Raw genomic sequence first — 20,289 nt, 5'->3', positions numbered from 1 at the left:
CTTTGCACATTATGAACTGTCATTAGTTTCTCCATTTGCTTGAAGTGCCCTCATGGGATCTGCAGCTCCCTGTCCCTCCTTCCTGCACTCTCCTGCTCTCTGGCCAAAAGCGCTTTCTCATGCTGTGCCATGCAGGAACCATGAACACCATCAATTGCAAATATCTGAGTCCAGCACCAGGGCATGAAGGTGGGGAAACAGGATAAGAGCAGGGTGGGAGGTTCTGTGTTGCTCTTGGTACCGGCAGCAGCCTCATGGTGCCTCTGTTGCCTTGATTTCATCCCAGGGCTGAGCTGCTGCCCTGCCTTGCTGGGGGGAAGTGATGCAGTGGGTGCCACGTTGTCTGGGTCTATGGAAAAGACTCAGCTGGGGTCCAGCACCCATAGGAAAGTAAGAGCAATGGGGAAATGAACTATGACTCCAGTGGTGCTCTGTAGCAGCAAATTTTCCTTTTCACACAGCTGCAGGCACAATATATGCTTTTTTTTTCTTTTTCTTTTTCTTTTTTTTTTTTTTTTTCCCTTGCTAATAGCAAAACAGAGAAACAAACCAACATTGGATATCTCCCTGTTTCCCACTTCAACCAAATTCCATTTTCCAATGGAAGAATATTTAATTCCTAAAGTTTTCATCCAACTTTACCACTGGCTGCTATTTCCAATTTCCTTCCCATGATGTGTTGAGCACCAGTAGTGTATCCTAAAGGTGTGCTTTCATCAGCTCCTTAATGGAGGTGAGTACATCTCACTGCAAATTACCCAGGCTTTTTGCAATTTGTCTTTTGGAAATGATCTGTAGTCTTTTTACACATGGCCTCAGCTGCAAAACACACTTAAATCTTTGTCAAATAGGTAATAATGAAGAGAATATGTTTTTATGCAGCATGGACCTTCTGACTTCTGCATGTAGTAATTTCTAACCCTCCAATGTTCTCGATGACAGAGTTCAGAGCATTGAACTGTCAATCATCAAATGATCTGGAAAGAAGAAAAGAGACAGAGAAACTGAAGAAAATTCTGATACTGGAGTGAAACTTGCTTTATTAGCCAACAGAGCTCTAATAATGTTTCATGTCCCAATAAAGATTACTGCAGATTGTGCTTAATGGCAAACTAAATTAACTGTGTGTGCTTAATTTGGATCTGGTAAAACTGACATTTATTCAGAAAATACAACTCTGCATTGAAAAATTCACTTGCAACAACAAGTTTGCCATTGGTCTGCCAAGCGGTCTGTATATGTGCACCCATACCGCAATAACTATATCTACAGTGCAACCTTAATATCCCTTACTGTCCCCTTAGACATTAAGCTGTCAAGACAAAGCCTGGATAACAGTGCGTGGGTGCTCTGCATGTTTGCACAGGGCTTTGAGTAACAAAACCATGCAGCAACCTTGTCTTTGCCCAAAGGTGTATCAGGTGGAAGAGGAACAAACAGGGGTGAGCATAAGGGTAACAGCAATGAGAATATTTGTTGGTGTTGACTTGATGGTGGCTACTGAGAATTGCAGATGCTGAAATCAGTCCCATGTGAGTTGGTGTTAGGGCTTTGGCAAAAAGACAAAGCAACCAGAAGCTTGCAATGAAATGGTGACAGTTGGCATGGATGTGCCTCTTTCTGAGAGAAGGCAGATTTTCAGTGTCAACTGGACTGCATTTCTGATGGTACATGTGATCTAAGGAGTGTCTTTATCACGGCATGGTTCAAGTAGGGTTTCTGCAGCACCGATTTTTACCATGGAGTGAGGCAAGTGTGGGGTGCTGAAGCATCACTGAATAGGTTGTTGGTCTTGGCTTGAGTAGCAGTCAAGGTGTCTTACAGCTAATATGAAGGGTCATCCCCACATCTTTCATGTCCTTGTGGGAGCTAAGTCAAAGCAGCCCTGTTTTTGTGAAGATGAGATGACCACAGAGTGCTCTGGACTTCATCCTGTGATAGATGCAGCATTTCCTGAGCATCTGCAGGAACCTCTATGCCCTACGCACAAGTTCTGTGTTGAAAGAAATTATCCTCTGTCATCATGATCAGCCTCTTGGCAATATTGGCAGGTGCTACAGACCGGTTTTGAGTCATATTGGTGTATCTGGTCAGTAAAAAGGAAGATCGCAAGCTTCAGTCTCTGGGTCTGTCAGTAACGCATAGTGATGAAACTTCATTTTTCTCTTTTCCAAGTGTCATGATTTTTTTCTCACTCAAATGCAGTATTTAATACACAACTTCATGTTGTTTGAACATGTCAGTAGCCCTTTACACTCCCCAAACTGCAATATATCTTTTTTTTTTTTTTTTCCCTGAAAAATCTGTGCTATTGTCAGTACCATATTTTTGTATTGCAAGGCTCCTCTGAAGGCTTAGAGCTGTGGAAAATCTGATTTCCGTGTTAAAATAAGAAATCACTGAAGCAATTGATGTGAAAAAAAGCATAGATTATTGCATGGGTATGAAAACAGGGAAGGAAAATATTAGTTCATATTTTGTGTCTTGTAGAGCAATCTGTCTGTGGTTTCCTTCTTGTGTACCTGACTCATTTATAAGTACAAAGGTAACTACCATCTTTTATGGACAAGCCTCAATTCAATCAATGTTCCAGACCCATCTGCTTGTGTCCAAATGAAATCTCAGCCTGCCTGTCTGGCATTTCCTCTTGATGTGTCATCCTCAGCTCCGGTTTAAGAAAGCTAAAACTCAGCTGTTCAACCTTCATCACAACTCTAAGCTGTTAATCAACAATCTCTCTTTTGGGGCAGCTCTGCTGTTTGGTATGTTGCCCGTTTCTCTTATTTTTTGAACACTTAGGGGATTCTGCTTGTCCTTTGCTTATGTCTTCACATTTAGGAGATACTCCTTAAACAACAACAAAAAAAAACAACACTAATCTCTAATCTTTTGTTGAATTCCTCAATAACATCCTCATTTGATGTGAGTGATGTGAGGCTGAAAGAAAATCCCCTCCCCCAAAAAACAGCAAGCATTTCATGAATACCTAAAATATCAATAATTTTATGTATGTTTACTTTCTTAAGCAGAGGCTTAGAGTATTCAGATTTTTTTTTCTTTTCTTTTTTCTTTTTTTTTCCTGAAATGTACTGGTATTGCTATTTGAGCAAGAGACTGGCACTTGTAAAAGCAGTGTGATTTGGAAAGGAGAACAGATTTTACTATAAATCTACCTACCTTTGGAATAACAATAGATTGACTTCTTCCACTAAAGGACTCCCACGGCAAGAGTCTAATAGCAACAAAATTAAAATGTTGAGTGGACAAAATAACAGTCTTTCATCCAAAATTCATACTTCAGACCCCCAAACATGGCTGTGGTTTGGCATTTTCCTCTGGCCAGGCAAGGGAGCTGTGTGGTTGTATTAGATCCATGTTGCCTGCCTCTGAATTTGTATGGTTGTGCCTTGTATGGAGCTTTGTGGCTACAGCTACAGTTTGCAAAGAACACTGTTTTCTAATTCATTAATTTACTTGTAGCTGTTACCATGGTGCTTTTATTTGGCAAGCACAGAGCACTCTTAACAAGTGCACTGAAGTCAAGCTGGAATTAATTCCTGCTTTCTTGCTGTCTCTCTTCCTTGCTCCTCTGGTGGGGTGGTTTGGAAGGAGACAGTGAGGAGTATTTCTTGTGGTGTTATTCATCGATCAGCTACAGACAAAACTGCTGACTTACAAGGCATGAGAGCACAGAAATGGATTTTTTCCATCCAGTGTACACAGGATTTTCTCAGCACTGGCAGGAGAAGAGCCTGACGCTGCTTTCTCTCCAGATCTACCTTACCATCTCTTGCTTTTGGAGTCACCATGGGTTTTCCCCAACTGTGCTACATCACTGTAAATTGGGAATCATTGTTCTCTTTGTCTAAGTGATTTTTCTCAGTGTGATGAGAAGCCACAAGAGCTGGAAAAGGGAAGTGCTTGCACAGAGAGCAAGTGTTTGCACAGAGACGAGGGTTTCAGCTTCTGGTGCTGCCATGCCAGTGAGGAGGCTGGGGGTGCACCAGGAGCTGGGAGGGGACGGAGCCAGTACAGCTGGCCCAAACTGCCCACAGGGATGTCCCACACCTTATGGTGGTGGTGCTGCTTGGAGATGCAATGAACATCAGTCAGTGGATAGCGAGCAATTGCATTGTGCATCACTTGCTTTGTATATTATTTTATTATTTTCCCTTCCATTTCTGTCCAATTGAACTGTCTTTTTCTCAAGCCATGAGCTTTTAGCTTTTTTTCGCCCTGATTCTCTCCTCATCCCACTGAGGGGGAGGGAGAGAAGTGAGTGAATGGCTGTGTCATGCTTAGCTGCCTACTGGGTCAAACCACAACAGTCTCTTGCCATTGTCCATACATTTTTCTTGGTATTCCCTTCCATCTACTCTTCTTAGTATGTCTTTTGCATGGTGTCATCCTTCCTTTCCATACTTTTTTTTTTCTTTTTCTTTCTTTTTTCTGAGACTTGCTTTATTGTTATTGTAATGGTAGACCTGCCTCCCTTGTTTATTGGAAGGCAATGGACTAACAGCAATTATTATACATCTAGACATACTGACTTGGTTAATAAAAATGTTAATAGAAATTATTGAATACACAGAACACGCTGCTAAGTCAGCTCCACATCTTGTAGCACAACCTTAATTATGTAAATAATTCACACACAAATAGTTCCATTGAGTTAATAGGGGTACATGAGTAAGTGAGGATTTCTTATTAGGCATTTAAAATTGAGCCCAATGTACGATATAATGAGCCTATATTACAATAATTCTACCTAGCAAGGTAAAAATAGGAGAAGTAGGTGGTAGAGGAAGGAAAAAGAACACAAAAAAAAAAAAGATGAGTATTTATCTTATTAACAGTTTGAACTAGTCTTAAAATGAGGCTGGGGAGAGAGAGCATTTTCTGGTAGTTTTAAAAAACACTGTACATCCTTTGCCTTGGGGGGATCACCTTTAAGTTTGGTTGTTGTTGTTGTTGTTTTCTTGTCATTAATTCAAATAGCAGCAATATATTTGCTTCTACTATGGATAATGCCACATGAATACTTACTATATAGGTTCCTACTTTCAGTTCAGTTGCTGTGATCAGATCTCTATTCCAATTCCAAGTATTTTTTTCTATTAAAGAAAAATAGTACAGGCAACCAAAGTCCCCCATTAAGATGTTAGCAGAATAGCTCTTGCTCCTGAAAATTCAATTTTATTGATAGTGATCTCCATCTGTAGCCCCTTTCTTGGTCCAAATAGTTTTGGAAGGTGGGGATGGACTAGAGAACAACAACTGAAGAGGGTTTTAACTTCAATGTCTCATTGAAATGGGGACTGTGAAGTTATGTCAGCCTCAGTTAATTTGCTGGGTTTGCTAGTGTTACTCTGAGTAATGTGGTCTGTCATCTGTCCAATGGAATTAGCTCTATGTTCAGGGAACGGATGAGGAACTTTGAAACCCAAGCTCTAAGTAGAGCGCAGGATCAGTGTGAAAAGGGGAGGTGGGGATATATTATTTCACTTGACAGTATTACTTCAAACAGTATTGAATAAATTGACTGATGGGAGAGTACTCCTTTTAAAGTGAGTCTTGTCCATCCCTGTGGTTATCAAAGCACTGCATTGTCTTGCACTGTGAAACAGAGGAGGTCTTCTCTCTTCTGGTTTCTGCTCACCATTCCTGCAGGTCAGCTCTTCTCTTCTAGCAAGCCAAGGGACTGTGGCAGAGTATAACTCAGTCCCAGGCAAAGCAAGTTTCCTTCTCCTATCAGCCTTGCTTGGCTTCCTCCAGCAATTGCTTCAGTTTCAGCAGGTGCAAGACCCATTAAACTGAGGAAGTACAACACAGGGTAGTGGTTTAAATCCAGTAACCACAGTGCCTGGGAACAGCCAGTCTGGAAGCTTTATCTGAATTTCATCTGAGCTAGAGAATATGGAATCAAAAGGGAGAACAGTTAATAGATACTAGAATAGATACAGAATATATAATAGAATTAGGTACAATAACAATTAGAATCATTAGAAACCCCATGCAAAAGAATTTAATTCCCACTAGACCAAGGACTGCTTTTTAAACAAACTTTTTGAATAATAGGTCAAATATATATCATAAACCAAAAAGTGTGAATATAATTGTTGTGTAAGTACCACAAATAACTTTCAGTTATTGAAAGCTGCCAAGTGTACTTAAGAGTCAAGTATTTACAGCTTATGGGAAGGAAATAATTTTTCCCTCCCCTCCCCTCCCCTCCCCTCCCCTCCCCTCCCCTCCCCTCTTAATCCCTTGCTCTGTAAGCCAGATTTTCTTCTCATTTATGCAGGTGGAGGTCAACTGCAGTCAGAGAGACTGGTTTTCATTTAGAAGAGTGTAATAAAATAGTCATTTTAAATACACGATATTAAATGAAGTCTTTTGCCATGCCAGTCTTTTTGCATTAGCTCATACTCTCCTCTCTATGGTGAAATAATTTCTTGACAGCACATAGATATATTGTAAATATCTAATATATTCTGCACTAGTTTATATTGTCAGTGATCTCATCTGTTTCAAAGAACACTTTAAGGGAAAAAAGATACAATTTGACCTACGGTTTGGGTGTGACCACATTTTTAAAAAGCGTAGTGCAAAAAGCATGCAGCCCGTCCGCTCTAAGCTGTTTGCTCCCTGAGATCTTGCATGTAAAGATTAATCATAGAGCAAATATCTGTGTGTTCTTCATCATTTTAAACCACTGAGTACACAGTATACTTTCTTTAAAGGAGAAGAAGCCAGTAATGTTTTACCCCATGGTAAGGAATGGAGTTTGGCTCCCTACAAGAGTCCAGGGAATCAGATACTTGGGGAATTCAAGGTGAGTTGCTGGGTTTGAATTTTTTCAGTGTCTTGATCATTTGGGACATCATTTTATTTCCATTTAATTTCCTTTGGTCTCTCTCCCATTCTTTCTTTTACATAAAAGTGAAGGAAAAGTGTCACAATGGGCCACAGCTCAGGTTTTCCATGAGGAGGATTGGAGTAACAGGAAAAATGTAAGATCCCTTGCCTTGTTCATCTGCTTCATAAACAGCTGAAAAATAAGTCACACATATCCTTGTTTTTCAATAGCCAAACCTGAAATGGTAGATTTCCATCATGCTTGGCTTGTTTACCAGTGCACAAGCCACAAGGCATGGAGGTCACATTGCAAACAGACTTTGCCTTGAAACGGACGTGCATCACACACTCACTGCCTCTTTACAGTGGAGAGATGGAAAATCAGTGCCTGCATTGAAGAATGTCTTGCATTTCATGTAACCCTATCCAACAGAGAGACACTTTTCTATATGTTGACAGGCTGCAGGTCTGATTATTGCTAATGGGGGCTGCCAGGACTATTAAGTGAATGTGTGCCCGCTTGTTGGATTCAAAGAAGAGGACTGTGCTCAGCTTCCAATATTTCCAGGCGCGTTCTCACTGTGACAGGTATATGTCTGTGATACCTGGAAAAGCAAAGTGGAAGGATGTCAGAGACAGGTCACTGGGCAAGGGAAACCATGCTGCTGAGCGTTCCTATGACAAAGTCAAGAAAATGTTAAGATTCAGTCACAGATGCAAATATTTTATAATGTTCCATGTACACAGAGCAGCATTAATTGTGGATCTGAAGAAAAATCACGTTAATATCCCAGTAGGTATTTACCTACTGTTTGCTAGGATGCAAATTGTGTCATTTCTATGCAAATATACAATAGCATACACCTATGAAAACACATGTGGTCGCAGTTTGATTGATGGTAGTCTAGCATCTCTAAGTGCCATGAAGTGAATTTATGGGTAGAAAAGCAGTCATAGTCAGATTTTCTTTCCCTGGTATCAGCACAACTTGATGGTCTTTGATGCAAAATCTGCTGCCTTCTTGCTGCTAATGTTGTAGTTTACTACAGTTATGTCTGCAGAACAGTGAGGCAATATTTTCAACCCATTTGCACAAATGAAGATAAATTCTAGCTAATACTGAAAGGCAAGTTAATTCCATCCTTTTTTATATTTAGAAATATCTCTCTATATATGAACATTAGTATAGGTACTACAAACAGCTAATGTGGCAAGGTAGATAGAAGAAATTATTAGCATGGCAACTTGCATTCATATTTTTTTAGTCATATTTCAAAGATTTCTGCCACTGTGAACCTGAAAGGAAACAGCTATCATTTTAAAGGCTTTGGATAAAGGTCTGGTCATGATGTCAGAAATGTGTGGGCGTTTCAAGGAACCAACACAATCCAAAGGACAGGCATTAAAATACAACATTTTTAACCATGTGGGACCTGCTTCCCCACTCCCATATGTTTCGTAGATCAATATTAGCTCCTCTACAGTCAATAGAGCTCACTGATGTAAAACTGCTGTGTGCATGTTCTTAATGATTCATAGTTTTGAAGCCTGGCCAGTTCTATAATTCAACCCTCGCAAAGGCAAACAGCCTCCTGCCAATCTGCCCTTTATTCTCCCATCCTGTTATTTGTTAGGCATCTGTAGCCCATTAGCTGGCTTACTATGGTATTAATATGTGGTATAATTATTCATAGCCAGATCTGCTGATAAGAAATAGAATGCTCTGGTAAACAAGTTGCTGCTTTTTTTCCATGACATCAACAACAAAGTCAAATGGGGTACTGGAAAAAGGATAATTCCCAGGATCATGTTAAAAGATTACATAGTTCTGTAGCAAAGGGGAAATCTGTTTTCAAAGCACTCATCAGGAATGTTCTCTGTCATTTTCAGCAGATACACACCAGCATGTCTTTGGCTCACACCAGGGACATAAAAATATATGTGGCTAATGAGTACGTAACAAGCTTGTCCAACTTTAAGAAACAGATAGGACTTCATGGTGTAATTCTTTAATATTTTTTTTCAGTCGTATCCCCTCCCCCCAGTGTATCTCTGTAAAAATTAAGGCCATGCTTCTTCACGCCTGTCTCCCTAAGCTAAAAGATTAAGTCTGTGGTAGCTCCTTTAGCACAGATCAGCTTTTCTGTGCGGTCATTTATATTTGGGATTGCAAAATGTAACAGCAAAGTTAATATACTGGTACAATCCCAATTTTAGTCTCACTCATGCATGGGTTACTCAGGGCACACGTAATAGCAGTGACAGAAACATGTGAACACACCTGACCAATGGTGACCATTTTCCCCTTGTCCCCTGCTGCTGCTGCAGGCCTACATCTGTTCATATCGGCAGCAGAGTCTCTGTGGCTACGCCTCCAGGGGTAGTCACAGGGCTGGCCATAAAGGGAACCTGCCTGTGGAGGAAAAGGGCAATGGAGGAAAATGGTCTTTTCCTCTGTAAAACCAGCTCCTGAGGGTACAAGTGGCTATTGGATCAGTTCCTGGGACTTTACTTACATGCCACTTTTGCAAGGGCCTGTTGCTGCTTGCCATCTGTGAGAGCTAGTTTTGGGGAAGCCCTTTGCTTACTGCAGAGCTGGCTGAACAGGTGACTCTGCACAGAGGGCTGGTCCTCACACCTCTTTGATTTTGTGTCAGTCACGTTGGCATGGGTACAACCCCCTGAGGCAGAACATGCCTTCCCATGTGTTTTGCATTATTGTGACTCCTCTGGCTTCGTTAGGGTTGCTGTGACATCAAAATCTTCCCCTCCTCCCCTCACCCTTCCTAGTGGCTGGCTGACTAGTAGCAGGTTTCGAGCTTGAAATTAATGGTGATTAGACAACTGAAAACTCCGATTAACACTGCAAACACTTGGGCAATGCTTTTTGAAAAAGTAAGTATTGTTTTTAAGGCTTAAAAGCATTTATGCTTCTTGTTCCTGGATAGCGCAATTGCTCCATTTTGTTTCTCTGAAGTGCATCCAATAACTTAGTGCAAGGATACTTATAATTAAAGGTCTCTCAAATACTTTCAGTGATTCATTCCCACTTTATATTTCAGGTTAATAATGATGTTTTTTCAACAGCAGCTGAGAGAGTTTGAGTTCAGTTTCAGAAGCGACCCTTACATCACCTCCCACATTTCACCTCTCCTTCCACCCCCTTTCCCCCCCCCATTTTTTTTTTTTTTCTCTTCTCATGGTTTTGCAAGGTTACTTTTATCTTGGGGCTAGTAGCTTCAGTGTTAGATAAAAGTAATTTTCTTAGTCATTTCTTTGTCACGTGGAAATTCTGCCAATCTTCTAGTATTTCCTCTATCTGTTCTGATACCCTTGCTCCTCAAAACGTAAGCTTTATTTTTGGTTTGAATTTGTCTCATTCATCTTTGAGTCCTTGGTGCTTTTTTATGTCTGTATGGACTAAAGAACATCTCACTGGCCTTGGCCTTGCTCTCTGAAAGTAATAACAGTAAATGACCAGATTACTCAGAAACTATTCTCCTTTTGACAAGCTTCTGAATGTCTAGAAGTCATTTTTAACACCTCTGGTATCTTTTTTTCCCAGTGCCTAAATTGTGACAACTTCTGTAGCTCATGTTCTTCTTATCTTTGTTGCCTGCATGTGACCTCTTTTGTTGGTAAATCCCTACAGCATCCCACTGAAGCTTCTTTTGTGCTGTGTAGAAAACCTGTGTAGCTTAACTCCATTTTAGTACTTCTCAGGATGCAACTATCCTGACCTGACGGTCTGTGGCTTCCCTGTCTCAGAGGAAAATGTTTCTGTTTATCTGTCTGGGACAGAGCTTGCATCTGCAGGTTCTGGTGCAGAGAGCGTTCAGATTAGAACAGGGCTGTGCAGCAGAACTCACCAGGAACATTTCTCAAAGGAAGGACTCTCCCCTGGCTGTTGATTTTCCAAACTACCAGTTTACTGTATTATTTATTAGGAACAGACAGTGCTGTTTCTTGGTGCACTTGATAGCACTGTGCCGAATACTTTGTGAAGGCTTTCTGTAACTACTGTGCAACAAAACTGTTGAACCCAACTCATATTCTTTACCAGGAGTGAAATCAGATCTGCTGACATCTTTTTTTTTTTTTTTTTTTTTTCTTTTTCTTTGTGGTGGTTGAAAAGGATTTCATCACTCTTATGTGAGAAGTACCTTTTACCATGTCTTTCCAAACAAGTGAAAGTGTGTTTGTCTAGTACTGAACTGAAACCTCAGCATCAACATTAGCTGTTGTTAATGCAATTTCTGCTGTTCTGTACGTACCCTGAAAACTCCTCTCTCCTGGCACTGACAGTCCTAGACCTTTCCCTGGTATCTTCAGCATAACCTCAATTTTTTCATGTGTAGAGGAAAAGAAAAAAAGAAAAAAAAAAAAAAGGGAAAGGGAAAACTAAACACATTAAGGAAATATCTAGAATCAACTCTTTACGCAGTATGATTTACTCCATATCAATTTCTAATGGTTTCAGTTTCTCTTTCTGGTTTTTAATATCAGCAATTACTGACTTTATCACAAAACCAGGGAGTGCATTTAGCCAAAGGACAGGTTTTGCGTCATTGCAGTAGACTCCCTCTGTAGATGGTGGTCAGGATACGATGGTGCCAGCATACTTTTGGGCTAGTATTCTTTTGCCCAGAAGATACCACCTTACACAGAAGTGACTTGGAAACTTGATACAGCAACATACTTGCCCTGGCTGTAGGATCTCCTGAGAGGGGTATACATGCACTTCATGGGATCCAGTGTCTTTTTTTATTTTTTTAAATGAATGCATATGTAGGCATTCAATTATTCAATATAAAACTTTCTTCTGGTTATTACTGATCATGTTTCATTCATGTGTCTCTCATCGTCTTGAAGCGTTTGTTCTTCTACCAAGTGCATCACCTCCTGTCACTTCCTTCTCTCCCTCCTCTATCACATTTTAAAAAATTATTCTTAATCCATTTTGTTTAACCTCTTCCTTAGTATCAGTTCAGCAGGGATGAAGGCCATCATTTAAAAATAAGGATGGTGTCTAGACATTTAACTTACTCCTCTGGGATTCCTTTGTGATTTCCAACATCAGGAAAACAGTGACTGCTGCTGGTGTTACTTTTTACCCATTTGTTTCATGGGTACTGCTGGTGATCAGTGCTGAAGTGCTGTATGTACTCATGCAAAGAAGGACACAATCTTTTTGGTGGCATTTATTCAACAAAAGACATCTGTCAGGTGGGCCAATACAAAATAACTTCCCTGTGCACATGCACCTCAGCATTTCTGACAAGTGTTTTGGTAACTTCCCTCTGACTATTGAAAGCAAGGCAAAACAAAAGGGCAGCTGGCATGCTCTGTGCAAGGCTATATGTCTATGAATGACAAAAAATACATGAGTTGCATGGCTTTTTGCTTGAAATGGTGTGGTAATTTGGGTGTGAATACCGAACAGCACTTATAATAATGTCAGATTATCTTTTGCTGGAAGGACACCTATGTTCTGGAAAAGCCATTATGAAGTTATTATCTTCTTTTAATTTAATTCGAAACCATCCAGCCTTTTATTATGTCAGCTGCTGCATCTTACTACTGAGAGACAGTCAATTTGGGGAAAAAACAACAACAAAGAAACAAACAGTAATTAACTTATATATGTGTGTTTATCTGCAGACCAAGAGCAGCAGCAAGAGATTTTAGAGGACTATTCTTTCTCTTTGCTCACTGATATCTCCTCTGTCCCCTCTTTGTTTTCCTTCCAGTTGCCAGACTTACCATCTCGTGTACTCAAAAGGAAGCAGCAGAGGTAGTGGTGTGTTCTGCTCTGCTCAAGCACTATGCTGTGCCCATGCATTTGTACACATGGAGGCATAGGGAACACTGGGAGGATCAGACTTTTCCTTAAACCAAACTGAAGTTTGCAGAGATATGTTAGAATTTTGGGCAAGATGTTGAGGGTATCCGTGGGGCAAAGGCTGTGGGGAAGCTGTGATGGGGAGTTTAGGGAATGACAGAGGCCATGTGGGAGAAGCTCCTCCTAGTAACAGTATTCAAACATATGATAAGCTACACGGAGTCAGGACCTACCTGAACATGGTTTGGTCTGCATGAATTTTGTGGCATGTGTAAATGTAGGAAAAGTGGGAGGTGCTGCTCTATTGAATCTCTAATTGTGTGTATTTGTGTGTAATTGTGCTGCATCTGTTTGTTTTAGCCCAAGTGGACCTTGCTGTTGGAGTGGTGCTCCTGCAGGAAAGATGGTTTGAATCAGTGGGTGCTGTTTTTTGCCCTGATGATGCTGAGAAAACACAGACAGGACCAAAAAACCTAACTGGCATCTCCTGAAAACACTGCTGTAATTCCTGCCATGGCCCATCAGCTCATTCCAGCGGGTGGAAGAAGGTATGTGGATGCAACTGAATATGAGGAGTACATGTGCTTTTCTTAGATCTGGATGAAAGGGGAGGTGCTGCAGGTGTCCTTGCAGGTGAGCAGGACTGGGCTGGCTAATGGCCCCAGGTTGTTCCCTCCTGCATGAGCAAGTCCTGGTAGATGTATGTATTACACTCAGCTCATCTAATTGTGGGTACAACTAGTGCAAAGTTCTCCATAAGTTTCTCACTCGCTTACAGCATTGCTTTGGTCTGCCCTGGATTCAGTTGTAACTCCTGGTTCAGCTGATGTATTAAATGCTCCGGGGCTGCATGGCACATCTACAGCATTTCACCCCAGACTTTTCCTTTGGCAATTGCCAAAGGAAAGTGTACTCCATGATCAAGTTATATTATTGAGGTGCGGTTGCCTGCCATTATTATTACCCTGAGTTATCAGGGGACTGAAAACAAGGCAATGCTGGGAAACACTTAAATCTCTGACCCTCAGGTACCAGCACACCTTGATTTGGTAGCAGACAGCCTTGCACTTCACTTTTTAAATTATCTCACTGTTCCCTTAGGATGCTAGGAAGATAAAGCGTGTCCATTGCCCATTACCAAAGACTACATGACAGGCCCAATCTTGCTCTGAGACATCTAATTTGTATGCTCTAGCCCTATCTGTCTATTGTATTATTTATTCCTCTGGCTTTCCCACTTTAATCTCAGTTTTCAGAGGTTCAATTTTCCCTAGCTATCACGTTGTGTTGTGATGTATCATGAGTCATGCCCCATATACTGTGCAGTAATAGCGCATGCAAAGAAAATTGTTAGAGCCAGCATATCTGAAAAAAGTATCGTTTTTGTGAAAGCTGAATCTGCCCTGCTGCAGCAGAGCTAGTTTCAAGTTTCCAGTCTGAACAAAGTTGCTACCTAACATTTATTTTCTTTGAGATGTATTTTGAATACATGGCATTACAACAGCTTTGGTATCTTTTATGACGTTCTTCTGTGAAGCCAGCAGGACTGTAATTAGTTCAATGTCCACTAAATGACAGCCCAGTGTGTGAACTTTAATCACAACTGCTCTGGGTGTTATTGGTCTTTCAGGACTTTGACTGAGCCAAGCCATGCAGAAATGGTGTTAATCTTGCACTGCAAATATGATTGAGAGCTTATTATGAATTTCTCCAATTTCTGCAAGATTGATGCTTTAGATCAACCTGTGTCTCTGAGCTCCAGCTAACAGGATATTCATGCAAAATAAAAAAAAATTGCACCAAATATTGAACTTTGATTAGAAGGCATCAAGGATTTATTAGAATTGGCCTTTTATTCAGCAAGAATGAAAAAGTCATGACTGGATGCTTCACACATGTGGCATGGGGATCAGTTGTCAACTCCAGGCGGTAATGCTTTTTTATTTTGCCAGCCATTGCAAAGCAAAGGGTATCCTTTCAAAGCAGTTTGTTTTGGATTAAGGTGAAAGGCAGAGTGATGATGAGAGGCTGCTAATTTATCTGAAAACCCTCACGTTAGGACAGCAGCCTGTTCCAAGGTGTAATTTCCAAAAGGCCCTGGCCTTCCGTGATTTGATGTGAGAATTCACTAGGAAATGAACATTTAGGTCATAGAGAAGCTGAAAATTTAGTCCTGAGTGCCAATGCCCTAGTGTAAATACTATGAATTGTTCAGTAACAGACAGAAAAGAAATTTTGACTTCTGAACATGTGGTTGTCTTTGAAATGTAATTTCACCCCTGTTTCCTCACTTCTCCCAATGAGTAAAAATTTGTAGCAACCTGATATTATCAGTAAATTTAATTAATTTTTCCTTCTGGAAACCTTTCCCTTCTTCAGGTTTCCTCTGAGATGAAAGCTTGTTTTGACAGCTGCTCAGGTGGCAAACTGGGATCCTGCCTGCTCTCTGGAATTATTTCAATATGTGCACTTACACCTTGGCTGAAAATCCAAACAGGCTCAACTGTGAAGCATGGCAGACCCTGCTGATAGGCACCATGACATCCTGCAGCCCTACTGCAGCTTTACAAGGTCTGAGTATGAGAGGCAGTGCTCATTGCCATCTCTGTTGAATAGGTTAACATTTTTCTAATGAAATTTCTTTTATAGAAATTGCAATTTATAGGTACCGAAGCATTTGATTTGAGATTTTGTTTATGTTGATGAAATTCCAGCTCTGAATATGCCACAGGGAAATTGTTTGTGTGGGTATGTGATATCAAATTTCTTTAGCAGAGGATATATCAAGCTTAATGGAGAAGTAAGCCATATGAAAACTGATTGTGGTTAAAAGGTCATGTGTTGGACACATCATATCTCCCAGAGACTCCTATGACTATGGGCTTTGCACTGTAAAACACCAGTGCTACATTCCCAGTTGTACTGATTATTTTGTTATGTTGTGTTGACTCTTCAAAACAGGCCATTTCCCCAGTTCCTTGGCCTCCTTTAGAAATGAGTCAAAACCAGAAGGTGTTTTGATGACATCATCTGCCTCAGTAAATCACTGCTGGCAGTCTGCATTGAATGTGAGAGGAGCGCAGAAACTGGAGCTTCCTTGGGTTTCCTTCACACACAGGCTCATGTGAGGAGGAGGAGGATGGTGGCATGTATGGTGACTGTGCCAAAAGGACAGGGTGAATTGCATGTGAGCAGCATTTTGCTAGAAAAGGAAAATGCTTAGCAGTAAGGCAGTGGAGTCTGTTACTCTCCATCATATGCCCTCAATGCAAACATGCTTCATCAAAAGGGTGGTATCCCTGCGATACCAAAAAATGGGTGGCAAGAAGTTTATTCATTCGGATAGTGGATTTTCACACCAAGCGGGATAAGCAGAAAGGGAATACCCACACAGGCATTATTTTGGGGTGTGATAGGGAGACAGGATGCACAAAACCAGTAAATATATATATAATGAGAGCTCATCCAACCCTGCAGCTGCAGCAGTCTAGGGCATATATCTGTGGTGACTCCAGAGCCTAGCTGTGATAGAAAACTTCGTCACAGAGATGCATAATGCAATCACTGTCTGAAGCATCCTTCTTCTGGAGCCTCAAAGGTGGCTGACTTACAGCTCCAACTGCTTTGTCTGTGTAGTGCCAGCATGGCTAACATAATTAGGAGGAAAGGCAGAGTCAAAGGTTGCCAGATGAATAATTTAAATCTATAAATATACTCATTGCCATAAACATCTTTCTCGATTCCTTTATTGTTTTTTTTTTTTTTTCCTTTTACCTTATAACTCATTTTTTTATTTTCTTCTTGTCAGCAAATATTCCTCACTCAATTTTTCTCAATAACAATCCAAATGTGTTAACTATCACCTGCTACTTAGTTTTAAACAAAGAGCTTGTCCCCATCTTACTAATTTCAATTGCCATGCTTAAATGATCTTTTCCAATCTCTGCTAACCCCAAGGCAACTCTTATCTGACGTCCTGATAGGTGACTAATGACTTTCCATTCTAGGAACCAATGTGAAAGACAGTAGAGAAATAAGACAACTAGAAAAGACTCTTTTTCTAACCTTCCTTTCACCTCAGTCATTTCAGGAAGGAAGGCCAGAAGGGTAATAAATGTTTCACTCTTCTTCAAGCAACACCATGGTGCCCAGTATTAATTACCTGAAAAATATTTAAGTGAATGGACAGAACTGAAAAAGTACTTTTCTCTTGCCAAGTTGGACTGGTGGCAAAAAAAGAGATTTCCTTCATGTCTGCTGACACTGTTAACATTCCCTCCCTTTGAGGAAGGTCCTACATTGCCCCCTACAACCCAGCCAAGCCTAAGAGCAGGAGTGATGCATTTCATGGGTGTGATTTCAGACCTGCCTGTGTATGGCCTTGGAGCTAAACTAATTCAGTCTACAGTGATTTACTGAGCACCAATTGCTACTGCCAGATGTTTGTGTTGTGATAATGCTTTGGACTCCAGCACTAGCTTGGGTATAAGATTCTTGATGTGCTTTGCAGCTCTAATTCTCTCTAATGAATTTTTATCACTCCTGCCCATTTGTTCTCAGCCCCCAGTAGCACAAATTAATCCAGGCATCAAATGATGTTGAGTTGTTCCTGTGCTTGGGCCCTACAAGTTTTATTTGACTTACAAGGTTTTCCTGATTCTATTCATCTTCCTTAAGCCAAAATTGGATTCCCAAACTTGTCTTGCCTACTTGAATGATGATCTGTCTTGTAAGGCTTTACAACTGGTACCTGACTGTGACACACAACTGTGTTTTTTTACATACCCAGGTCTCCCTATACCGTTTCCACTGCAGTTCACCAGCACTACTTGGATCTGAGCAGGCAAGCATCAACCTGAGCATCAACCCAAGCATCAACCCTTCTTACAGCATCCTGAAGTCCAGGTTAACTAGCATATCACTCAGTCTGAAGCTCAGCATGGAGTCACCATTCCTCTGCAGCTCCATGCAAAGCTGAGTCCCTGCCTTAAGTATTCACCAGCACTGACAGAGGTTGTCCCTGTGTCCCGACCAGTGACTGCTGTCCTCATCCCCATGTGTGTTGCTGGGCACGGCTTGCATCCAACCCTGGCCATGTAGGAAGTGTGAAATCCAGCATCACATCCAGAGGGGCTGAGCCAGGTGTAGGCTTTATAGATACTAGGATTGCTGCAAAGACAGGGGCACAGGGCTGGGAAGGAGGACTTGTGGTGATGTTCAAGCTTGGAGACAGTGTCTCAGGATGCAAGGGTATTTACCTTATTACCTTATATCGAGGAGTTGTGGACTCGAATGAGGGTGGAAAGGCCTTGCAGAGGGATCTGGATAGGTTGGAGAGCTGGGCGATTGCCAACCGCATGAAGTTCAATAAGAGCAAGTGCCGGGTCCTGCACCTGGGATGGGGAAACCCTGGCTGCACGTACAGACTGGGCGATGAGACGCTGGAGAGCAGCCTAGAAGAGAGGGATCTGGGGGTTGTGGTAGACAGCAAGTTGAATATGAGCCGGCAGTGTGCCCTGGCAGCCAGAAGGGCCAACCGTGTCCTGGGGTGCATCAAGCACGGCATCGCTAGTAGGTCGAGGGAGGTGATTGTCCCGCTCTACTCTGCGCTGGTGCGGCCTCACCTCGAGTACTGTGTGCAGTTCTGGGCACCACAGTATAAAAAGGACATGAAACTGTTGGAGAGTGTCCAGAGGAGGGCTACGAAGATGGTGAAAGGCCTGGAGGGGAAGACGTACGAGGAACGGCTGAGGGCACTGGGCCTGTTCAGCCTGGGGAAGAGGAGGCTGAGGGGAGACCTCATCACAGTCTACAACTTCCTCGTAAGGGGGTGTCGAGAGGCAGGAGACCTTTTCTCCATTAACACCAGCGACAGGACCTGCGGGAACGGGGTTAAGCTGAGGCAGGGGAAGTTTAGGCTTGACATCAGGAGGGGGTTCTTCACAGAGAGAGTGGTTGCACACTGGAACAGGCTCCCCAGGGAAGTGGTCACTGCTCCGAGCCTGACTGAATTTAAGAAGAGATTGGACTGTGCACTTAATCACATGGTCTGAACTTTTGGGTAGACCTGTGCGGTGTCAAGAGTTGGACTTGATGATCCTTAAGGGTCCCTTCCAACTCAGGATATTCTATGATTCTATGATTATTTAAGAGTGATTTATGGCCTCATTTTCAATTCCTGCTGGGACATCCTCTGTTTAAGGGCAGCCTTGAGAATGGGTTTGATATTGCCTAGAGGGTTTTGGTTTAACTAATACCAGCTCGTTTTATATCAGGCTGTGTCTGGTGTGGCTGGGGGGTATCATGCACACTGGCTGACAGGTAACTCTAATAAAGCAATGAACCCTGAAAGCAACATCTGTCTCATCCTACTCATGCTCTCAGATGATAATTGCATCACCTGCTCTGTACCTCATTAGCACTGACAGCTCTTCCTTCCCTTGCCCCCAAGACAGTGGGGGTAGGCACTTGTCCCATCTGTGTTTGGATTTCCACTAAGCATATGGTTGCTGTGGTTTAACCTGGCTGGCAGCTAAACATCACACAGCCGTTTGCTCACCCTCTCCCCTCCCTCTCTGGGATGGGGGAGAGAAATGGGAAAGCGAAGCCTGTGAGTTGAGATAAAGACAGTTTATTAAGACAGAAAAATAATAATAACAATAATGATAGTAATAATAACAATAGTGATGATAATAGTACTACTACTACTAATGTGTACGAAACAAGTGATGCACAATGCAATTACTCACCACTCGCTGACAGATGCCTAGCCTAGCCCTGAGCAGTCTGCCCCTCCCACCCTGGCTAGCCACCCCTATATATTGTTTAGCATGATGTCAGATGGTATGAAATACCCCTTTGGTACAATACTGACCCCCCCCCCCCCCAAAAAAAATAAAAAAAAAATCTTGACCCTACACCTTGCAAGAGGAGTGAATTGCAAATCACATTGCTGCACTGGCCATCTTCAGACCCAGCTGTGAAACAGGTCTTTCAGTGGGTCCAGATGCTACCCAGCTGCAGATCAGGCATTTTGCATTCCAGTTGCTCCAGGCACTGCCCAGAAAATGAAAGCCCTAGTGAAGAATATTGCACTCCTTCCCTTCCTTCTGCTTGGGCATCAGTGTCTATGGTGTGAACTGTGTCTGCAGGGGAACTGCTAGGAGACACTACCAACACAGAAAAGCCTAGCCCCAGCATCCTGCAGAGGAATGTCTCACTGCCACTTGGATAATCTCTGCAAGAAGAATTGGCTTTGGCAGGAGGAGAAAAGCCAGAGAGGGGAACCTTTTGCGAGGCTGAGCACAACACAATGAAGTGGCTGATTAGGATGTGCAGTGAGTGCAAAAGAGAATGAGAGACATTTGTTTTCATGTCGCATTTCTTGAGGCAAAATATGCTGACACAGAGTACTAAACCATGTGAATGGGCTGGTCACTGAAGATTTTCCTCCTGTATTTAGTATGACTCATGTAACACTTGGGCCTTAGGGACCCAGACTTCTCCCAAAGAGTCAAAATAAGGTCGCATCTGGTTTTCTCCTTCCATCCTTGGTCACATAGCAGTGGACCCTCATGAACATACAAGAG

The 20,289-nt window shown here is 42.0% G+C and overlaps 2 long non-coding RNA genes across 2 annotated transcripts; one reads left to right on the top strand and one right to left on the bottom strand.

Annotated features, from left to right (window-relative positions):
* Window positions 1–6,732: 6,732 nt before the first annotated feature.
* On the bottom strand, window positions 6,733–9,502 carry LOC110353283 (uncharacterized). The gene is made up of 3 exons (XR_002403584.4): window positions 9,375–9,502; window positions 9,140–9,271; window positions 6,733–7,463 (listed from the first exon to the last, which is right to left on the bottom strand). It is a non-coding gene; the product is annotated as an uncharacterized lncRNA (long non-coding RNA).
* A 3,563-nt stretch (window positions 9,503–13,065) lies between these two features.
* Window positions 13,066–20,289, top strand: LOC106018057 (uncharacterized). Its single transcript, XR_001191910.5, has 3 exons — window positions 13,066–13,248; window positions 15,080–15,271; window positions 17,490–20,289. It is a non-coding gene; the product is annotated as an uncharacterized lncRNA (long non-coding RNA).

Source organism: Anas platyrhynchos, chromosome 2 (genome assembly GCF_047663525.1).
Source record: "Anas platyrhynchos isolate ZD024472 breed Pekin duck chromosome 2, IASCAAS_PekinDuck_T2T, whole genome shotgun sequence".
Lineage (NCBI taxonomy): Eukaryota > Metazoa > Chordata > Aves > Anseriformes > Anatidae > Anas > Anas platyrhynchos.
Note: the sequence above shows the minus strand (reverse complement) of the source record. Positions and strands in the feature narration are given on the sequence as shown.